This window comes from Drosophila suzukii, chromosome 3 (assembly GCF_043229965.1).
Source record: "Drosophila suzukii chromosome 3, CBGP_Dsuzu_IsoJpt1.0, whole genome shotgun sequence".
Taxonomy (NCBI): Eukaryota; Metazoa; Arthropoda; class Insecta; order Diptera; family Drosophilidae; genus Drosophila; species Drosophila suzukii.
The window spans coordinates 30,366,761-30,386,029 of record NC_092082.1 but is presented as its reverse complement, the minus strand read 5'-3'; the positions used below and the strand labels follow the sequence as shown (position 1 = coordinate 30,386,029).

The window sequence follows — 19,269 nt, the reverse complement described above, 5'->3', positions numbered from 1 at the left end:
TTCCTCTACAGCAACACTTTCAATTTTCCAGTTATGACGTTTCTCCTCCTCCATATCTTCATTAGCCATTCTCGCATTGTTAATTGTTTTTGCAATACGACGTGTCAAACTACCGAGGGCTGTTATGATCTTCACGATTGGTAGAAATCCTCCAATTTTGAGTACATTAATTACGCGAGGTAATTTAACATTTTTCTTAGAACCCATTGATTATAAATTGATTTACGTGCAACTTTAGTTGCACTTGTAATGTCTAATGATTTTTTTTAATGCTTATTCCTTATTTTCTTCTTCGATATTCCTCCCATTTTTTTCCGTTTTAATCAATCTAATCCCCACTTTTTTCTTGGCTTTCAATTCATTTGTAACAAAATCTTCTGGTTCTATTTTGCCGAGACTGCTATCTGGATTCTTCGCACGCGATAAGGCTTTGTCGATCAATATGGAGTCTGCACTGTGTCTTTCACTCAATTCTTACTATGTTCCCAGTTCACAAAAATTCAATCCCGGAAAAGGGGATTCAAACGGAAAAGTATTGATTAGCTTATCGACAAGACCACCACCGTGCTTACAATTATAAATACCCCATTTCCCCATTTTATTGATGTTTAATCATTAAAGATTTGCCATTGAATGAAGTACATTAGATTGAAAGAAGCGATTAACAAGCCAAAAACAAAAAATTTTAGTTAGAAATATTAATGAAAAAACTAACATTATGCTACGTTTAATCGAGAGTCCCAGTTGATTAAAATTCGAATAGGTTTATTTATTGTCAAAAAATTTTTATCAACTTAAACATGAGTACATGGAGAAATTAATCAAGCCAATGAATGGAATGAGATATTATACGTTCTCCCATAATGATGGTGTACTAGACGCCAGTGAAGCCAAAAACAGCTCCATTATTATATTCGATGACGTAGCTTCTGGGTCGTCATATAAACATCGACTCATTTTATTTATGTCAAACTTATACTGATATACCGAAGCATTTCATTTGTGACAATGCCACCTCTATCAAATCAAACAAAAACACCTCTTAACGAGGTAAAAAGTAGTGGCGAACGCGCCAAAAATTAACAAAAATTTCTGATATCAACAATTGTGACGAAAAATGATATTACATTCGATAAAATAAATAAACTATATTACATTTATGATTTCGGCACGCAACAGTAAATATTTATTTACCTACACTTAAATTTTCTGTTGTAGCGCGCCGACTACATAAATTTAATAAAGTTTATTTATTTTATCGAATGTAATATCATTTTTCGTCACAATTGTTGATATCAGAAATTTTTGTTAATTTTTGGTGCGTTCGCCACTACTTTTTACCTCGTTAAGAGGTGTTTTTGTTTGATATCAGAAGTTTTTTTTTGCACAAGAGTTTAAGTACCCCAATACCATGACTAGGAGTCGTCCCCATATGGCTTGGCTATTAAAAAATTAAACACACAGATTCGACCCCTAATCTTAGCTGAACGCCACCTTAAATTAGGCACTGTAGCGTCATTACCAGTCGGCACCCTCGAGGAGGGTTCAGTATAGGAATCTCAAGAACTGTATAGTTTCAGTTTCCAACAGAAATCTGCCGTTTCTTACATTTCCCGCCGAACTAGAGGGTTTTTCCAAAGTGGTAGAACAAATATATCATGTTTCCTATTTCGATTAGCTTCATGCAAGTAAAGGACCCTAAAACCATAACAGATTTACCGTTTGAAAAAATCGAATAAGAATTTGTTCATCAGATTGTGTTTTTCTTGTTTATTCCAATAAGTATGAAATATTTCGTATACGGCGCTGAAACGAGTTGCACTTTTTATCGCTTAATATCTTCCAAACGGTAATTTTTAGGGCAAAAAGTATTATACATCAAAAGTTGGATGTGTGAGTCCGGCGTTAAATTCAGTGACTGAAGTGAGCTAGCCTGGGAAAAAACCCGAAATATCACGCAGGACCACCTAGATCCTTCCACAGTGAGGAAAATACAATTTACGCCTGCTTTAAGATATCCTTTTTGAATTAAACATCAGGATGTAAATAAAGAAATCAGCTTATCGAGGTTTCTATCGTTTTGAGTAATTGTCTCTGGCTCACAGCGGCGGCATCCACTCGGCACATGACCGGAGTAGATTTGCGATCGATGTGATTCTAAGAGATAGTTTCTCGACTGTGATATACATATGTGAGATATAAGTAGTTAGACTAAGACGTGTAAAGTAAAGGACACAATGTGTCACACTGTGCAAAAGAAAGTTTGTTAACGAAATGCGTAGACGCTTGGCGGCCGAACAAAAGACGGATTTAGTTAGACAAATATATATAACACATGTCGTCTTCTTATAAAGATGAAAATGGGACATGTTTAATGATAAAAAAGTTGACTTAAACTAGGTAGAATATATAATAGAAAAAGAAAAAAAAATAAATACGTAAAGCTTAGTGCTCTAACTAATTCCAATTGTTTCCTTTCCGGGGAAATATCCTTCCGGCAGCCGACGTCCAGTTCGTGGTCAAATATTAGTCCAATGTCCTGCTGCGGTCGTAGGTGTAAATGTAGCTTCCGCATTAGGGAAGAAGTTATACCTTTGGGAAAGGAAAATAAATTATAATTTGGTAAAGATTTGGGAGTTCTTGACGGCAAATCATGAATTAAAATTGATGATTTGAATAGTCGACGAAACCAAGTGGTTTGGCTTTGTTTAATTAGAAATGGCCACTTATTTTTATTTGGCAGGTTGGTTAAGCTGTTTTGAACTCCCTTATCCGGGATTTTGTGGACTTCCTTCTCCCATTTACCTGTGAATAAATTGATAGGAATTCGGTCAATAATTGAAGCTGAATTAGATTTTTTGTATTATATACGGGCTATTATTGTTTTGGTTTAACTGGATTTGAATACCTGTGGGAGGAACCCGGCTGTCTACAACGAGGGACAACGAGAATTTAGAGCAAGACCAAGGGCACGAGAATAGGAATCGACCTAGCGCACAACAAAAGGGAGTTCTTCCAAGGAGCTTAAGTCTAGAGACTGCATCAACCCCATATGGAACCTTCTCCAACATCCAGCTAGATCCAATAGAGAAACAATACAGCGCAGAAGATGCGGCAGCTTACGGCTCTTTCAGCGGAGGGGCACTCCAGCAATTGATTCCCACCACACAGGAGCAAGTGAAAAGGGACATGCAGCGTTTAGTGGAATCTCACAAATCCCACAAATCAATCTCGAAAAGCAGAAAGCTAAACGGATCTAACGTTTTCCAGCCAATTCCACGTTACACAGAGGGACAACATAGGCCATTCAATGTTTCTCAGCACAGCATGTGGTCACAGAGGGGTCAATATGGCAGTAAGTTCCCGCCGAGCATGCCTGTCTGAAACAACAGCCAAGGGCAAAACATGGGCAGTTGGGCCAGGATCCAAGGGAGAAAACCAAGCGGCCACCCAAGGGCTTGGACCGAGGAGGAACCCATCTGCAGGAATGGCATATGCACGGACGGTGAACCGGCCGAGGTGCTATGTTCCCTTAGATAAATGAGGATTCTAATTTTCGGGCAATCCTGGAGCTATGAGCGCCGAAACTGCGCTAGAACTGCTTAGGGATTTTAACCGCCTATTAGCTTATAACGCCTCGGAGTAGTACTGGTTCCTGATCCGCACAAAGCAGCCACAGCACTGGCCAGAGCTTAGGAATGCTTTGGAACGGCGTTTCTGAACTCCACCGACATACAGACCTAGACTTGATGCCCGAATAGGAAGAGTGGAGGAAATCCGAAACTTGGGAGTGGACGACAGGGAGCGAGCGGTTCCATAAACAAATCAATTATTGACTAGAATTCCCAAAAGAAGGGTCACGTGTACAGGCAGTGTGGAGTAAAGCAGAACGAATTTTTCTGCTTCACAAGTGGACTATCCGACACGGTCACGCCAAAGTGTCCCAAATGTAGCCAGGGAAATGCGCTCGGGAACGCTGGGGTTGCGGGAAAACCGCGTTCCGGGAGAAATCCCGTGGAGAATCCGAAGAAACACTACGGAAAAACACATCAAGTAGTAAGGACCTGCCAGCAGCAGAAGCTAGACCTGACAGGGTATATCTATCGCTCCAGGAACGACTCCGCCGATACAAGGAAGTTAGAGAAAGCATATTCAATGAAAATCAGTTGGCAGTAATGACCCTGGTAACAAGGAAGGTAAAGAAAGCCAGAAAACGGTTTTGGAAAAGGCTACAAGTATGACGAGAAGTCCAGCAATCCTTTGCAGCCATAGGAAGAGAAGCAAAAAAAAGTTCGCGTCCGTAACTACAAGGGTTGTTGGATTCTAAGGCGTCGGTCAGTTTGTTGGGCAAGGGCTGCAGGGAACTGTTAGAGAAAATGCAAATCCCTTGGCGACTGTACCATGCAAAGGATCGGACCGCGAACGGCGCAGCGAAGAACATATTGGGCAAAATATCGATTCCAGTCCATTACAAAGGCATCTGTGCAGAGATGACCCTTTTCCTATTTTCTTCTTTCAAACAGGAGCTTTATCTAGGAGTCGTTTTTTGGCGAGAATTTGGAACAGCACCGCAAGTTTTCGACCTCGAGAAAATAACGGCGCAGAAGAATGGGAAACAAAAGAAAATAGAGCCCGAACCACACGTGTTGGAAGCACCAGTCCAGGAGATCCGAAAATCCTTTCTATCCGATGAAGAGCACGGCCTTGGAAGGACAAGCGTAATGAAACACACAATTGAGCTGGTAAAGGGGGCAGTTCCGGTAAAAGACCGTCATTATCCGGTGTCTCCTGCAGAACAAAAATTCATTTATGAGGAGAAAGATGAAATGTTACGCCTGGGGGTAATAATACCATTACCCTGGTAAGGAAGCCAGATAAAAATCGTCTCTGCTTGGATGCGAGAAAGATGAAATGTTACGCCTGGGGGTAATAATACCATTACCCTGGTAAGGAAGCCAGATAAAAATCGTCTCTGCTTGGATGCGAGGAAACTTAATGACAGTTCTATCAAAGATGCATATTAAAGTAGCTATCAGCAACGAACGAATTTCTGCTAAGTCGAAATCGTACATACTCCCGGCCATTGAACTAATGTTCAACAATCGTTAATGTTGATCGTGAAGGGCTGGATCGAAGAACCGTCTCTTTTTACAGGAGTGGGCGGCATTTGATTCAGCTGAAGGGTATTTCTAGGTTTTCGTCATTTCTTCATAAAGTGAGTTACAACAAAGATTATTATAAAAACTAATGCAATATAAATAGCAATATGATTATGTTCAATAGTCTCAAGATTATTTGGTAGTTTAAAACTATTGGGAGGCAAGAGTTGAGCCTCTCGTTGATACAACTCCTTGTATTTAAGGTTTGGGTCTTCCATCAATCTTGTAGAGGAATATCTTGTTGAATTAGGTCGTAAATTTTCCGTGAGTTCTCCTTCTCCAAAGCAAGCACTGTACTTAATGTGGTTTTCAATATGTCTTGACTTGTAATTGTCATTAAGGAATTTCGAATGGTGCATCCAGGTTTTGCAACCATTAATCCGGAACCTCTTAAATTTATGTTGGAGGTTCCGTCTAAACAAACTGAAGATAATGTTAGCGTGAATCTTGTTGTAAAGATCCAGTGATTTTTAGCATGTGTTCTTAGCCAAACTAACGGTCTTTCTGCCTTTATTAATTTGCAAGAAGAATCCGTTTTGTTATGAAACATCTTCATTTCGCAGCTAGTTTCCGAAGAGAACATTTCTTGTTGGTTGTAACACATAAAGTCATCTTTCGCTCTCTCTTGACAAGCCTTTAAATCAGTCTCTAACATTTCAACGAATTCATCTCGATGACTGTTGATTGCGATGTATGGGGTTTTAATTGCAAACATACTGATTCCATCTTCAGCCAGAAATGGAATTGGTGTCAATCTGAAGATATCCAAAATCTGAGTAGATACCAAAGGCAAGTTTATCTTGATGATAACATGCTCCTTTGTGATGGTTCTCTCAGCCCTCATCATCTGATATGCCATTAATATATTATCAGGAGAAACTGGAAGCATTTGTCCAGGCTTCAAATGATTTCGTATCTGATCTAACTGATCCTTTAATTGTCTTGGTGACAGCAACATCGGACTTATTGTGTTATGCCTAATATCTGTTCAAACGTTTATGATCTCGGTTTGCATTCTTTGCAAACTGGAGGCTAATAGAGAGAGTTGGGTCGCAAGCGTTATGTACCATGAAAATTTATTAAATCTACTTTCAGTACCAGTTGTTTCTGCGATATAATTCTCTATCTTTTTCAAACGCTTGGAATTCAAGATCTCGTCCATTTTAATAACAATAATTGTAGAGTCAATCAAAGATGTTTGATTTCTTAACAAAGTAAGCAAGTGCCTCTCATTCGCTTTAACCTTTGTTATCGTTTGCACCATTTTATCAGCGTAAGTAGAGTCCAATACGCCGAAAAGACTACTGGCAATATTTCCAACGATGTCCAACGGCGCTCTTGGCTGACGTGATCTTGCTACCAGCATGTTTTCAGCTTGAAGATCCTCCTCGATGTGTTTAAAATGTTGATACATGCCTCAGTTTCTGGAAACTGCTTGCACAAGTGTGCAATTTTTGTTGTGCCCATTGAAAAGGTACTCATATCCTTCCAGTAAGGTTGCAAATTATAATAGACAATTAAGGTCCAATCCGTTTTCGCAAGTTGACTCTTTCCAATCCTTTAAAGGAATATTCCAGGTTTCGATGCAAATTGAGTAACGTTAACTGATTGTGCTGCTACTAACGGTAATAGAAGAAGCATAACAACTAACACTATTGTCAGCGAAGGCATTGCTGATTTCTTCGACCTTTTCGTCTGCCTCTCATCAGGTGAATTCTCATCTTCCTTTTCGGCAGCTGGATGCTTATGAAAAAATAGTGGGACGATATGTTGAGTATCTCGTTTAAATGTTCCTTTACTCGTTTTGACTTCTTCAAAAATCGATTTAGCGTCGCTTGTGACCGGTTGTGTTTATCTTGTGCTCTGTGATTTTTGTCAATTTGTCATTAATATCTTTGTTACTGGTGTCTTGCTTTGTGACTTAGTCCAACATAACCAGCCGTACTTGTGTTTTAAATCGTCTGTTTATGTTTAATTGTCTATTTTATTGTAGCAATTTTAACAAAACCTAACTCTGTTTTTAACCTGTGCATTTTGTTATTGTAACTTCTGTACGCTGCGGTGCATTTGTTTCAATAGCTTTTGTTGTTGTTTTCCATAACTTTCTTGTAATCTCTCTCCCGTTTCTTGTCGTCTCAACTGTTGTCGTGTATATTTTGTTTGTGTTTCGCAAGCCACGCTCAGTCGACAGCCACTCTGTCGCGCTCTCTCGCTCTCGCAGTCTCTACGCGCTCTTATACTTTTGTGTTTTTGTGTGTCTACATTTTTATTGTTTGATCCCAGTGTCAAATTAAGTGAGGTATTTATAATTTTTTTGATTCTTTGGTTTTATAAATAACTTTTTTTCTTAAATTTAAATACTTAAAAATGGCTCTTTTTTGTTCCAAGAAGGATTGTCAGTTTGGATGGCCCTTAATGACGTTTTTATTTACTGTCGTCTCTGCAATACAGTCATACATCCAAAATGTAAAGGACTTGTTGGCAGAGTAAAAGATTTTGTTGATCTGCGTGTTGATTTTTCGTGGACTTGTGCCTCATGCGTTGAAATAGACCGTGATTTGGATGGCTATGATGCGCTGACCAATGATCGTTTTGTGAAACTTTTTAATAAACTTATGAGCGTAGTTGCTGATTTTAAAGAGACTAAGGAGGCTGGTTGCCGTTACCTCTACTTTAACATCGGAGAGAATATACTTTCTTAATCCCAATGACATAGAATTCGTTGGTCTTAAAGTTTCTTTGAAATCTTTTTCTATTTATGTAACTTGTTCTTATATTCCACCTGGATCCGACTTAACAATATATGAGCAGCATTTGTCTGCAATAAAAACTGTTTTATCTCATCTTTCCGAAAGGGATCTTTTAATTGTTTTGGGTGATTTCAATCGCCCTGACATTTCTTGGTTTTTTCCACTGTCTCACTTGTCTCTACCCCTTTATCTGACCTTGACTTCGTTGACGGTCTGTTAGAATTATCATTACAGCAAGTTAGCTTTATACGTAATTCACTAAGCAGACAATTAGATCTTGTATTTGTTTTAGATACGTCTGAAGTCACGGTATCTAGAATTGACCCACTAGTTGTACCAGAAGACCGGTATCATCCCACATTAGAACTTACAATTTTTCTTCCCTGCGTTGATACCCTCTCTCCTTCACTTTCCCCAACTAAAAGTAGATGCTTTCGTAAATGTGACTTTAGTAAACTCAACAACTTGATTTCACAATATAACTGTACAAATTTATATAATTGCTTGGATATTGAAAGTGCTACGGAACTATTTAATGGTGTCCTAAACTCTTTTTACGAAAAGTCGGCCATCCGGTTTTTCAAGATATGTGGTGGCTCGTACTAATTTTAATGTACTTAACAGTCATTGCTATTCCATGTATTTGAACCGATGTAAATTTAAATTTTTAAAAGATCCGAGGCAGTTTTATAATTTTGTCAATGCTAAGCGAAAGTCTTCAGCATTGCCATCATCTGTACGATTAAACTCTTTTGAGGCATCTGCGGATCCCGAAATTGCAGATTTATTTGCTGAATTCTTCCAATCTACTTATAGTTCCGTTCCTTGGTCTAATTCTAGCTACCTTAATCACTTAAACAGGGCAAATTGTATTTTTTCTCCTTTAATCACCGAAAGTTCTCTCTTAAGTGATTTAGAAACTATAACGCCAACCTATTCTCCGGGGCCAGATGGACTCCCTGGGTGTGTGCTTAAGTTTTGTGCCCGAACTATTTCTAAACCCATTCTTAAACTTTTTCATTTGCCTATCTCATCATCTCTTTTTCCTAATATCTGGAAAAATTATTTTATTATTCCACTCCACAAAAAGGGTGCGAAGATTAATGCTCAGAACTATAGAGAAATCTCCAAATTGTCTGCAATTCCTAAAACATTTAAACGCAATATTACCTCTCATTTGCAACATTTGTGCTCCTCTTTAATATCTCCGTGTCAACATGGTTTTGTTAAGCGAAGATCGACCAACACTAACCTGCTCGAACTGACATCTTTGTAATAGATGGATTTAACCAAAAATTGCAGACAGACGTTATTAATACAGATTTTGGTAAAGCCTTTGAATCTGTAAACCACTCTCTTCTTGTATTCAAATAAGATCAGCTAGGGTTTCCGAATAATCTGTTAACAAGGATTTTAAATTATTTGAATGTTAGATCTCAGAGGGTTTTATTCAAAAACGCTGTTTCCAAGATGATCAACGTGACAGTGCCTCGGGGTATTTATTTAAGCCCTTTGCTGTTTACTCTGTTTATAAATGATCTTCCCTCTATCGTAACTCTCTCGCGTGTACTAATGTATGCTCATGATGTTTAGCTTTGTTTATCATATAATAATATTGACTCTGGTTTTTGCTTGCAGTCAGACATTAATAGATTCTAGGAATGGTGTCAGTACAATTTTTTGAATTTAAACTATCTTAAATGCAACGATATGACTTTTTATAGGAGTAAGCCAACGTTCATGAGTTACTCTCTTCAGAACATGTTCCTGAACCGAATATACTCAGTAAATGACTTTGGTGTTCTCCTAGATCCTAAACTTAAATTTGACTCCCACATAACCTCTACTGTAAATAAAGCTATGAGTGTTCTTGGGTTTATAAAGCGTTGGTCTAAAGAATTTGATGATCCATACACTACCAAATTATTATTTACCTCACTTGTCCGTCCTCATTTAGAATACTGTTCTTCCGTTTGGAGTCCTCAGTATCAAGTGCACAGTGACCGTATAGAGTGCGTACAGAAACTATTTCTTCTTTTTGCCTTACGTGGTTTGAACTGGGATCAAAACGTCAGGTTGCCTTCTTACTCGAGTAGATTGCTTTTAATTAACTTGCCTAGTCTAACTCTGACAAAATTATCCTTGCCATGAATTATCTTAATTATTCGTCCCAATGGCCATTGCAGAAATGGAGTATTATCTTCCTTTATCAACACTAATTCTCCTTCCTTTACGTTCGCCGAGGATCTTCTCAATTTTTGACGATGCTGAAGTTGTTGGAGATAATCAATTGACCATTGAGTCCAAAACGCATGCTCTCCAATTAGATAGTGACCCAGAGTAGAAGCCGTTACATTATTTGGATCGCTTGATATCGGAACCAAGGGTCTTGAATTCATGATAGCTTCTATTTACACTATCACAGTTTCTAATTCCTCATAGATCAGATCCGCTGTAGAAACATCCTTTAGCAATAAATGTTTTGCCGATTTTCCCGCCTCTTCCCAAAGTCCTCCAAAATGCGGTGCTTTTGGTGGGATAAACTTAAAGTAGACGCCTTTATTATTGCAGGTCTCCACTATAGACCTCTTGGCCTTTTCTGAGAAGATAGCTTCTTCCATTTCCTGAAGCTTATTCTTTGCTCTAACAAAATTCGTAGCGTTGTCGCAGTGTAGAGTCTGACATTTTCCTCGTCGACTTATGAATCGACGAAGTGCTGCCAAGAATGCTTCTGTAGTTAAATCGCTGACTAATTCCAAAGCAGTATTTAGTTTCTTTCCACGAATTTTGTAGTAAATCTTAAATGGTCCACAAAAGTCAACTCCAGAATTAAGGAACGGTCGAGCTTGTGTGACTCTTAAGGGTGGTAACTGTCCCATTATTTGTTCCATTCATTTTGGTTTAGCTCTGGTGCATTTGACACATTTTAAAAAGACATTTCGAGCTATTGCTTTTGCCTTTATTGCCCAATATCTTTGCCTTGATGTGGCTAATAGAGTTTGGGGACCTACAATGCATATTTTCCTTGTTAATTTTTCATATATTAATTTGACTATTGGATCATTATTTGGCAAAAGTACAGGATGTTTTGCATCGAATGAAAGCTCAGATGCTTCCAAATCTGCCTCCAACTCGAATGAGATCACTCTAATCCAAGAAATGCGTTAGGGCCCTTAGATTACTGCCTCGTCCGACTTCCCGGCATTTCTTTAATTCTTTGATTTCGGCGCTAAAATTATTGTGCTGAATTAATCGGAGAACTATCTTTCGAGATTGTTCCAGCTCTTCAAATTTCACCATTGTCGTTGCGTCTGAAGATTTCCTTTTGAAACGCATGATGTAGGCTACTATTCTTAGTAATTTATCAAATGAATTCCCGTGGCTTATGCTATAAAGCCAATTCGGACTTTGCGTGGTAGCTACCAAGATTTCTGCGATATCCTGGGAATTTGCACGGCGTTCTGATCTTGCCGCAACAAATGGTAATCTCCATTTTGATGATGGACCATACAAGAACAGTGGACCATAAACCAAAGACTGAAATTGGTGAATTTGGAACCACTTATTCCTCTTGACGCTATCTCTGCAGCGTTCTTTTCCGATGGAACATGGCACCATTCCTTTTGCAATTCTAGTAGCCACAAATTTGTCCTTTATATTCTTTGGGCTGTTTATTCACGACAACACAATTTCGAAATCTGCCCAAAAATACGAGTATGTTGCACTTCCTTGCAGCGACAATTGTTTCTTTATGGTCGCTGTTAATTGAGCACCTAAAACTGCTGCCTTCAATTCTAGTCTCGGGAGTGTGATCGCATTAACTGGGGCCAAACGTGACTTTGCATATAATAACTGTACAATCACTCGTTTATCCTTGTGAACTGCGCGAAGATAAATGGCTGCAGCATACGCATTTTCTGAAGCGTCGACAAACGTATTTATCTCCTTCGATACCGGAATCTTTCCATCAAACACATGACGGGGAATTTTAATGTCATTTAACTTTCTTAAATCTTCCCAGAATTGCTTTCATTCCGATTGTAACTGCGTTGGCAATTCTTCGTTATATTCAAATTTCTCCTTTGTTAAGCCTTGCATGAATATTTTGGCCTTTATGACTACTGGAGAAAAAAGTCCGAGAGGATCGAATATTTTGAACACGGTTACTATTTGCGCACCATTTTCTTAATTAAAATCCGGAACTTAATAGTATGTTATTAAGCTTTTTTTGAATTTGAAGGGCCTCTGGAATTGGTTCAGCTCCGGTGATACAGTCGTCGACGTAAAAATCATTTTAAGAGCAGACGATCCTATAGGATATTTCTGCATATTCTTGCTTGCTAAATATTCCAAGCATTTTGTTGCTAGATATGGTGCAGACTTTGTGCCATAAGTGAAGGTTTTCAACCGATAAAACTTAAGCCTTTCTGACGGATCATTTCTCCAGACGATCATTTGATATTGTTGATCATTTGGATTTATCCAAATCTGCCTGTACATTTTTTCAATGTCAGCAGTGAATAAATATTATGCATTCTAAATCGAAGCAGTATTGACATTAAACTGTTTTGCACTGTAGGACCTTTGTACATTAAACCGTTTACTGATTTTCCGGAAGATGTCACTGCAGATGCGTCAAATACAACTCTTAATTTGGTTGTCTGACTGTTGGGTTTTCTCCTTCCGTGAGTACAGCACATACTGATGATGTAGGAGCTCTTTTAGAAATGTTCCCGGCTACAATCCATCCAAGTTTGGTATTCTGTAGCTTGGAGAGTCCATTCCTTAAGCTCATGCACTCGGCTTGCATTATATTGAAGCAATGCTCGGCTACAAGAAGAATATCAATTTTTCCAGGTTTTCCAAATTGAGGGTCAGCCAACATTTTATTTATTGGTATTTTCTAATTATCATTCGAAATTGTATCAGCGACTTGTTGATCAGCGACTATGTGAGGCAAAACCATTGCTTCAAGCCGTGAACTAAAACGTTTTGCTGGCGTTTTCTTCAAAAACTCATTGCATTTATATATGCTGTGATTTGGTTTCTTACAAAAGAAACAGTTATATTGTGTTTCAGCTCCAACTGATGCATATGTATTTTGTTTTTTTCCCTTTTCTGATCCAAAGGCTGAATTTGCCTTGTATTTTGAACGAATTGCTCATACAACAAGTGGTTTTGTCGATCAAGCTTTTTTGTCAGAAGACAGAGTAGAAGTTGATCCCATTTGTCTGTCTCTATGCCGATGTTATTGAGAGCAGATAATGTTTCCTTCACATTATCATGCAACGATTTAATTGTTTTGGAATCATTTGTTATCATTGAATGATCCAATAATTTTTGAATTAAAGTATTACTTAATACTCTTTTATTGTTGAAGCGTTCTTCAAGTGTTTTCCACGCAGTTGAATAATTTGCCTCAGTTAGCGATAAATGGCGAATTAGGCGCTATGCCTCTCCAATAACGTTTGTCTTTAAGTACCACAATTTTTGTATAGTGGGTAACGTTGATTCATGAATCATTTTTTTGAATATATTATGAAACTGTTGCCATTTTAAATAATCCCCATCAAATTTGGGTATGGCTACCTTTGGATAATGTAATGCATTTTGATCAGCATTTGTTGGAGAACTATTTGTTGTTTCCTTTTTTACATACATTTCTGTTTGTACCTTTTCTGCTGCCGGGTCCTTAAATTTTGTTATAATTTCGGACATGAATATTTTTTATTTCATTCCAATATTGTGTAATGACGGGAGTGAAATTTTGTTTTGTTTCTTCAGTCATTTTATTCATGATGCGCTCTAAAGTATCAAGCAAGATTCTATTTCAATGTCCTCTGCTGATGATGCGATGGATGTAACATCCACTTCCAAGAGAGACAACTGAGTGTTGGATTCTTTCATATAATCCTTAACCAGTTGCTTAGTTTTATTAAAAAATTAATTGCTAAGATAGTCGTGTTCTAACGTGACTCCTTTAAGGAAATTATTTATTTGATTATCTCCTGAGTTAAATTTATCCCACAGGAATGCTAACGTTAATAAACGTTCTCTGTAGTAGGCTGGCTTAGTCTTTTTGCCGACGGAGTCCTTTTTGTAATTCCAAATGACATTCTGAATTTGCTCTCCTATAGATAACTGTCCTGTCAACAACTGATGAATTCTGTTCGGTGCCATTTTTACCTTTTTTATATAATCCGAATAAGAGGTATTTTGTAATGATGTGCCTCGACTCAAATTGTTGGATATATATATGTAAATTGGCTTTGAACAGATCGATCAGTGGAACAGCAGTTTATCTGGTTCAAATCGCTTGGTTGATCAGAACCTGTCCTTTTCCAACGTAGATCCTTACAGTGTTTGATCGCCAAGTTGATCGCACACCTAAAGTGGTTGAATTTACCGTCTTTTGGTCGCCTTGTTGACCGTTGAAAACTGTAATTAACGTCGTGAAGTCGGATCAAATGGATATTGTATTTGACCGAAATATGCGGTTCAAATTTTTAAACAAATTGACTTTTGGTTGATCAAACTATGATCGATGATGCTAGTTCAAATTGTAGTCCCAATTCGAACAATTGTTGTGGTTCAAAGTCGGGGGTCACCAAATGTAGGATTTCTACCGAAATCTGGATTTGCTGAAAAGGTTTTTTTTGGCGTGCCTCAAGTACAGAACCAGTGGCAATAGGCGCCGCAATAAGTACATAACAAATTGGGCTGCGCAGAAGTGAATGCGTCAAGATTTCTTTTCGTACTGATTTTATTGAGCATGGATCCGAGTTTTTATACATGATTTCGGGTAACATGGATATTTACTTAGGTCTAGTCTAGATACAAATGGACAACATGGTTTATTATCAGATTACAGGAAAATAGCCTAAATAAGCAATTACATCTACCAACTGGTGTGAAGACACGTCCGTCGGCTGGATGCATATGGTTTATGACCCGTTTAACATATGCAGATGTGCGCAGACCAAGATATCAGTTACCTATTTATTTAGGTTAAAGTAGCTATCAGCAATGAACGAATTTCTAAGTCGAAATCGTACAACAATATTTAATTAATAACAAATATAATTGCTCACTGTTTATTTAAGATACCATCAAAACTGGCATTAAACAGACAAAAATGCGGGAAATATACAGTATTAGGTAGAGGTCTTCAAAGCTTAATTTTAGAGAAAGTGCGCAAAAAAGCACTATTATACTAACTGAGCTTAATGAGAACTAAATACTCTATAATATAAAAAGGTTTCAGAGGTGGAAACAGCTGGAATCACTGTAGCTCCATTTAAAAATACATATTAAATTGAAGATTTTGTTTTCTTATGTTAGGACTTACACACGAACATACGAGTACCACAATCAATAAATACAATATCAAGGTCACAAACACAATCCCCTCTGATAGCATAGTATTTCAAAAAGCGTTTTCCTTAGTCTTACACTTTTTGACCATTTAAACTATCAATAATAATAGGCGATTTACTACCGCTGCCAAATCGTCGAAATAGAAGCAGGCTTTCATAGCTGATAACTTAACTGTCGTGCGCACTGTTAAACTTTTCTGTAAGTAACATTAGATGTTGATGTTTTCCTAATACATTCTGATAAAAAAAAAAAACAAGGAAGAACGCTATAGTCGAGTACCTCGACTATCAGATACCCGTTACTCAGCTAAATAGAGATATGCAAGTAGCAAAGCGAGATTAAAATGCGCCACCTACCGGCGGTATACAGATTTAAGCGTTATGGGCGTTAGAGTGGGCGTGGCAAATTTCTTTTGGACCAATCGATAGGTATTGACGAGACCAGTACATTTCAGTTAAAATTTTGTATCTAGCATAAAAATTGTGGACGTCACAGGTGTTCGCGGTTTGTGGGCGTTAGAGTGGGCGTGGCATATTCGCGTAACAAACTTGCGCTGCGTATAAGGCTACGGAATCTAAATCTGAAATCCCAATTCTCTATCTTTGATAGTTTCCGAGATATCCGCGTTCATATTTACGATTTTTTGAAGTTTGTGGGCGGTTTATGGGCGTTAGGGTGGGCGTGGCAATGGGTCAATCGATAGGTATTGATGAGAACATTACATTTCAGTTAAAATTTGTATTCTAGCATGAAAACTGTAGGAGCCACAGTTTTGGGCGGTTTGTGGGCGTTAGAGTGGGCGTGGCACTCTACTGCGCTGCGTAAGAAGCTCAGGAATCTGCACGCCAAATCTCAACAGCCTAGCTCCCATAGTTTCCGAGATCTCAGCGTTCATCCGGACAGACAGACGGACAGACAGACATGGCTAGATCGACTCGGCTAGTGATCCTGATCAAGAATATATAACTGTACAATCACTCGTTTATCCTTGTGAACTGCGCGAAGATAAATGGCTGCAGCATACGCATTTTCTGAAGCGTCGACAAACGTATTTATCTCCTTCGATACCGGAATCTTTCCATCAAACACATGACGGGGAATTTTAATGTCATTTAACTTTCTTAAATCTTCCCAGAATTGCTTTCATTCCGATTGTAACTGCGTTGGCAATTCTTCGTTATATTCAAATTTCTCCTTTGTTAAGCCTTGCATGAATACTTTGGCCTTTATGACTACTGGAGAAAAAAGTCCGAGAGGATCGAATATTTTGAACATGGTTACTATTTGCGCACCATTTTCTTAATTAAAATCCGGAACTTAATAGTATGTTATTAAGCTTTTTTTGAATTTGAAGGGCCTCTGGAATTGGATCAGCTCCGGTGATACAGTCGTCGACGTAAAAATCATTTTAAGAGCAGACGATCCTATAGGATATTTCTGCATATTCTTGCTTGCTAAATATTCCAAGCATTTTGTTGCTAGATATGGTGCAGACTTTGTGCCATAAGTGAAAGTTTTCAACCGATAAAACTTAAGCCTTTCTGACGCATCATTTCTCCAGACGATCATTTGATATTGTTGATCATTTGGATTTATCCAAATCTGCCTGTACATTTTTTCAATGTCAGCAGTGAATAAATATTATGCATTCTAAATCGAAGCAGTATTGACATTAAACTGTTTTGCACTGTAGGACCTTTATACATTAAACCGTTCACTGATTTTCCGGAAGATGTCACTGCAGATGCGTCAAATACAACTCTTAATTTGGTTGTCTGACTGTTGGGTTTTCTCCTTCCGTGAGTACAGCACATACTGATGATGTAGGAGCTCTTTTAGAAATGTTCCCGGCTACAATCCATCCAAGTTTGGTATTCTGTAGCTTGGAGAGTCCATTCCTTAAGCTCATGCACTCGGCTTGCATTATATTGAAGTAATGCTCGGCTACAAGAAGAATATCAATTTTTCCAGGTTTTCCAAATTGAGGGTCAGCCAACATTTTATTTATTGGTATTTTCTAATTATCATTCGAAATTGTATCAGTGACTTGTTGATCAGCGACTATGTGAGGCAAAACCATTGCTTCAAGCCGTGAACTAAAACGTTCTGCTGGTGTTTTCTTTAAAAACTCATTGCATTTATATATGCTGTGATTTGGTTTCTTACAAAAGAAACAGTTATATTGTGTTTCAGCTCCAACTGATGCATATGTATTTTGTTTTTTTCCCTTTTCTGATCCAATTGCTTCAAGAGTGTGAAACCTTTGTTCAAGGAAGTTTAAAAATTCATTCAAAGGCTGAATTTGCCTTGTATTTTGAACGAATTGCTCATACAACAAGTGGTTTTGTCGATCAAGCTTTTTTGTCAGAAGACAGAGTAGAAGTTGATCCCATTTGTCTGTCTCTATGCCGATGTTATTGAGAGCAGATAATGTTTCCTTCACATTATCATGCAACGATTTAATTGTTTTGGAATCATTTGTTATCATTGAATGATCCAATAATTTTTGAATTAAAGTATTACTTAATACTCTTACGATTTACGATTTTTTGAAGTTTGTGGGCGGTTTATGGGCGTTAGGGTGGGCGTGGCAAACTTTTTTTTGGGTCAATCGATAGGTATTGATGAGAACATTACATTTCAGTTAAAATTTGTATTCTAGCATCAAAACTGTAGGAGCCACAGTTTTGGGCGGTTTGTGGGCGTTAGAGTGGGCGTGGCACTCTACTGAAAGAAACTTGCGCTGCGTAAGAAGCTCAGGAATCTGCAAGCCAAATCTCAATAGCCTAGCTCCCATAGTTTCCGAGATCTCAGCGTTCATCCGGACAGACAGACGGACAGACGGACATGGCTAGATCGACTCGGCTAGTGATCCTGATCAAGAATATATATACTTTATGGGGTCGGAAACGCTTCCTTCTACCTGTTACATACTTTCCGACGAATCTAGTATACCCTTTTACTCTACGAGTAACGGGTATAAAAACAACTGTTAACGCCTTTTTAAAAATGGGTTTTGGCCAAAAAAGTGGTTAAATTCCCCATACTGTGGTGCAGGAAATATCCTAGTTAAGTGGTCTAAGTCCAGAAATGAGGCCATAATTAATGGGCTTTCCATTCCTGCCCTGACCAGACCCACTGAGATCCGTAGAGATAACGGCCAGGTCAACCAAGTTGGCCTGGCGAACTTTTTTAAGGACGGGACTGACATAACCTTAAAATTCCTGTACTCCCCGGTCAGCGGTCCACAATCCCTGGCCCATGTCCGGATTAATTATACCCCTGGCCCAACTTCAGATATTGAATTATTAAGTGTCGTCCTAGAAGACCGACACGACTTCCAAGGGGCGACCATGGGCGCCATGAGGATTCAGCCATTTTAAATTGTGGTTAAATTCCCCATGCTGCGGTGCAGAAAATATCCTAGTTAAGTGGTCTAAGTCCAGGAGTGAGACCATAATTAATGGGCTTTCCATTCCAGACCTGACCAGACCCAGTGATATCCGTAGAGATAACGGCCAGGTCAACCAAGTTGGCCTGGTGAATTTTTTTAAGGACGGGACTGACATAACCTTAAAATTCCTGTACTCCCCGGTCAGCGGTCCACAATCCCTGGCCCATGTCCGGACTAGTTATTCCCCTGGCCCAACTTCAGATATTGAATTATTAAATGTCGTCGTAGAAGACCGACACGCCTTCCAAGGGGCGACAAAGGGAGCCATGAGGCTTCAGCCATTTTGTCTCTGTTTCTCTGTTTTGCACTGAAAATCTCTGCTGCAGCAGCAAAAAAAAACGCCGAAGCTGAGAAAAAAAAGACCCGAAGACCCATGCCGAAGTCATACGAACTTCTACGTTATACGTGAGCGAGCAGCGGATGGGCAGAACAATTTCCTATGCTCACCTAATAGGCCTGCACAAGTTAGCTCAAAGCAATTCGCAAGGTCGGGGGGATGAGCATGTGACCTCCAGTCCAGCAGGATGGT

The 19,269-nt window shown here is 38.6% G+C and overlaps 1 protein-coding gene across 6 annotated transcripts in view; it reads right to left on the bottom strand.

The window, feature by feature from the left end:
• Positions 1-19,269, bottom strand: part of AGO3 (Argonaute 3) — a 547,891-nt gene that overhangs the window by 144,197 nt on the left and 384,425 nt on the right. For 2 of the 6 annotated variants that reach the window (XR_011604155.1, XR_011604156.1), the window contains one exon: positions 2,344-2,805. The exons of the other annotated variants lie outside the window; for them this stretch is intronic. The gene's annotated coding sequence lies outside the window, so the exon portion shown is untranslated. Of the gene's footprint in view, positions 1-2,343; positions 2,806-19,269 lie in introns of those variants that run through there. 6 annotated transcript variants of the gene reach the window in all.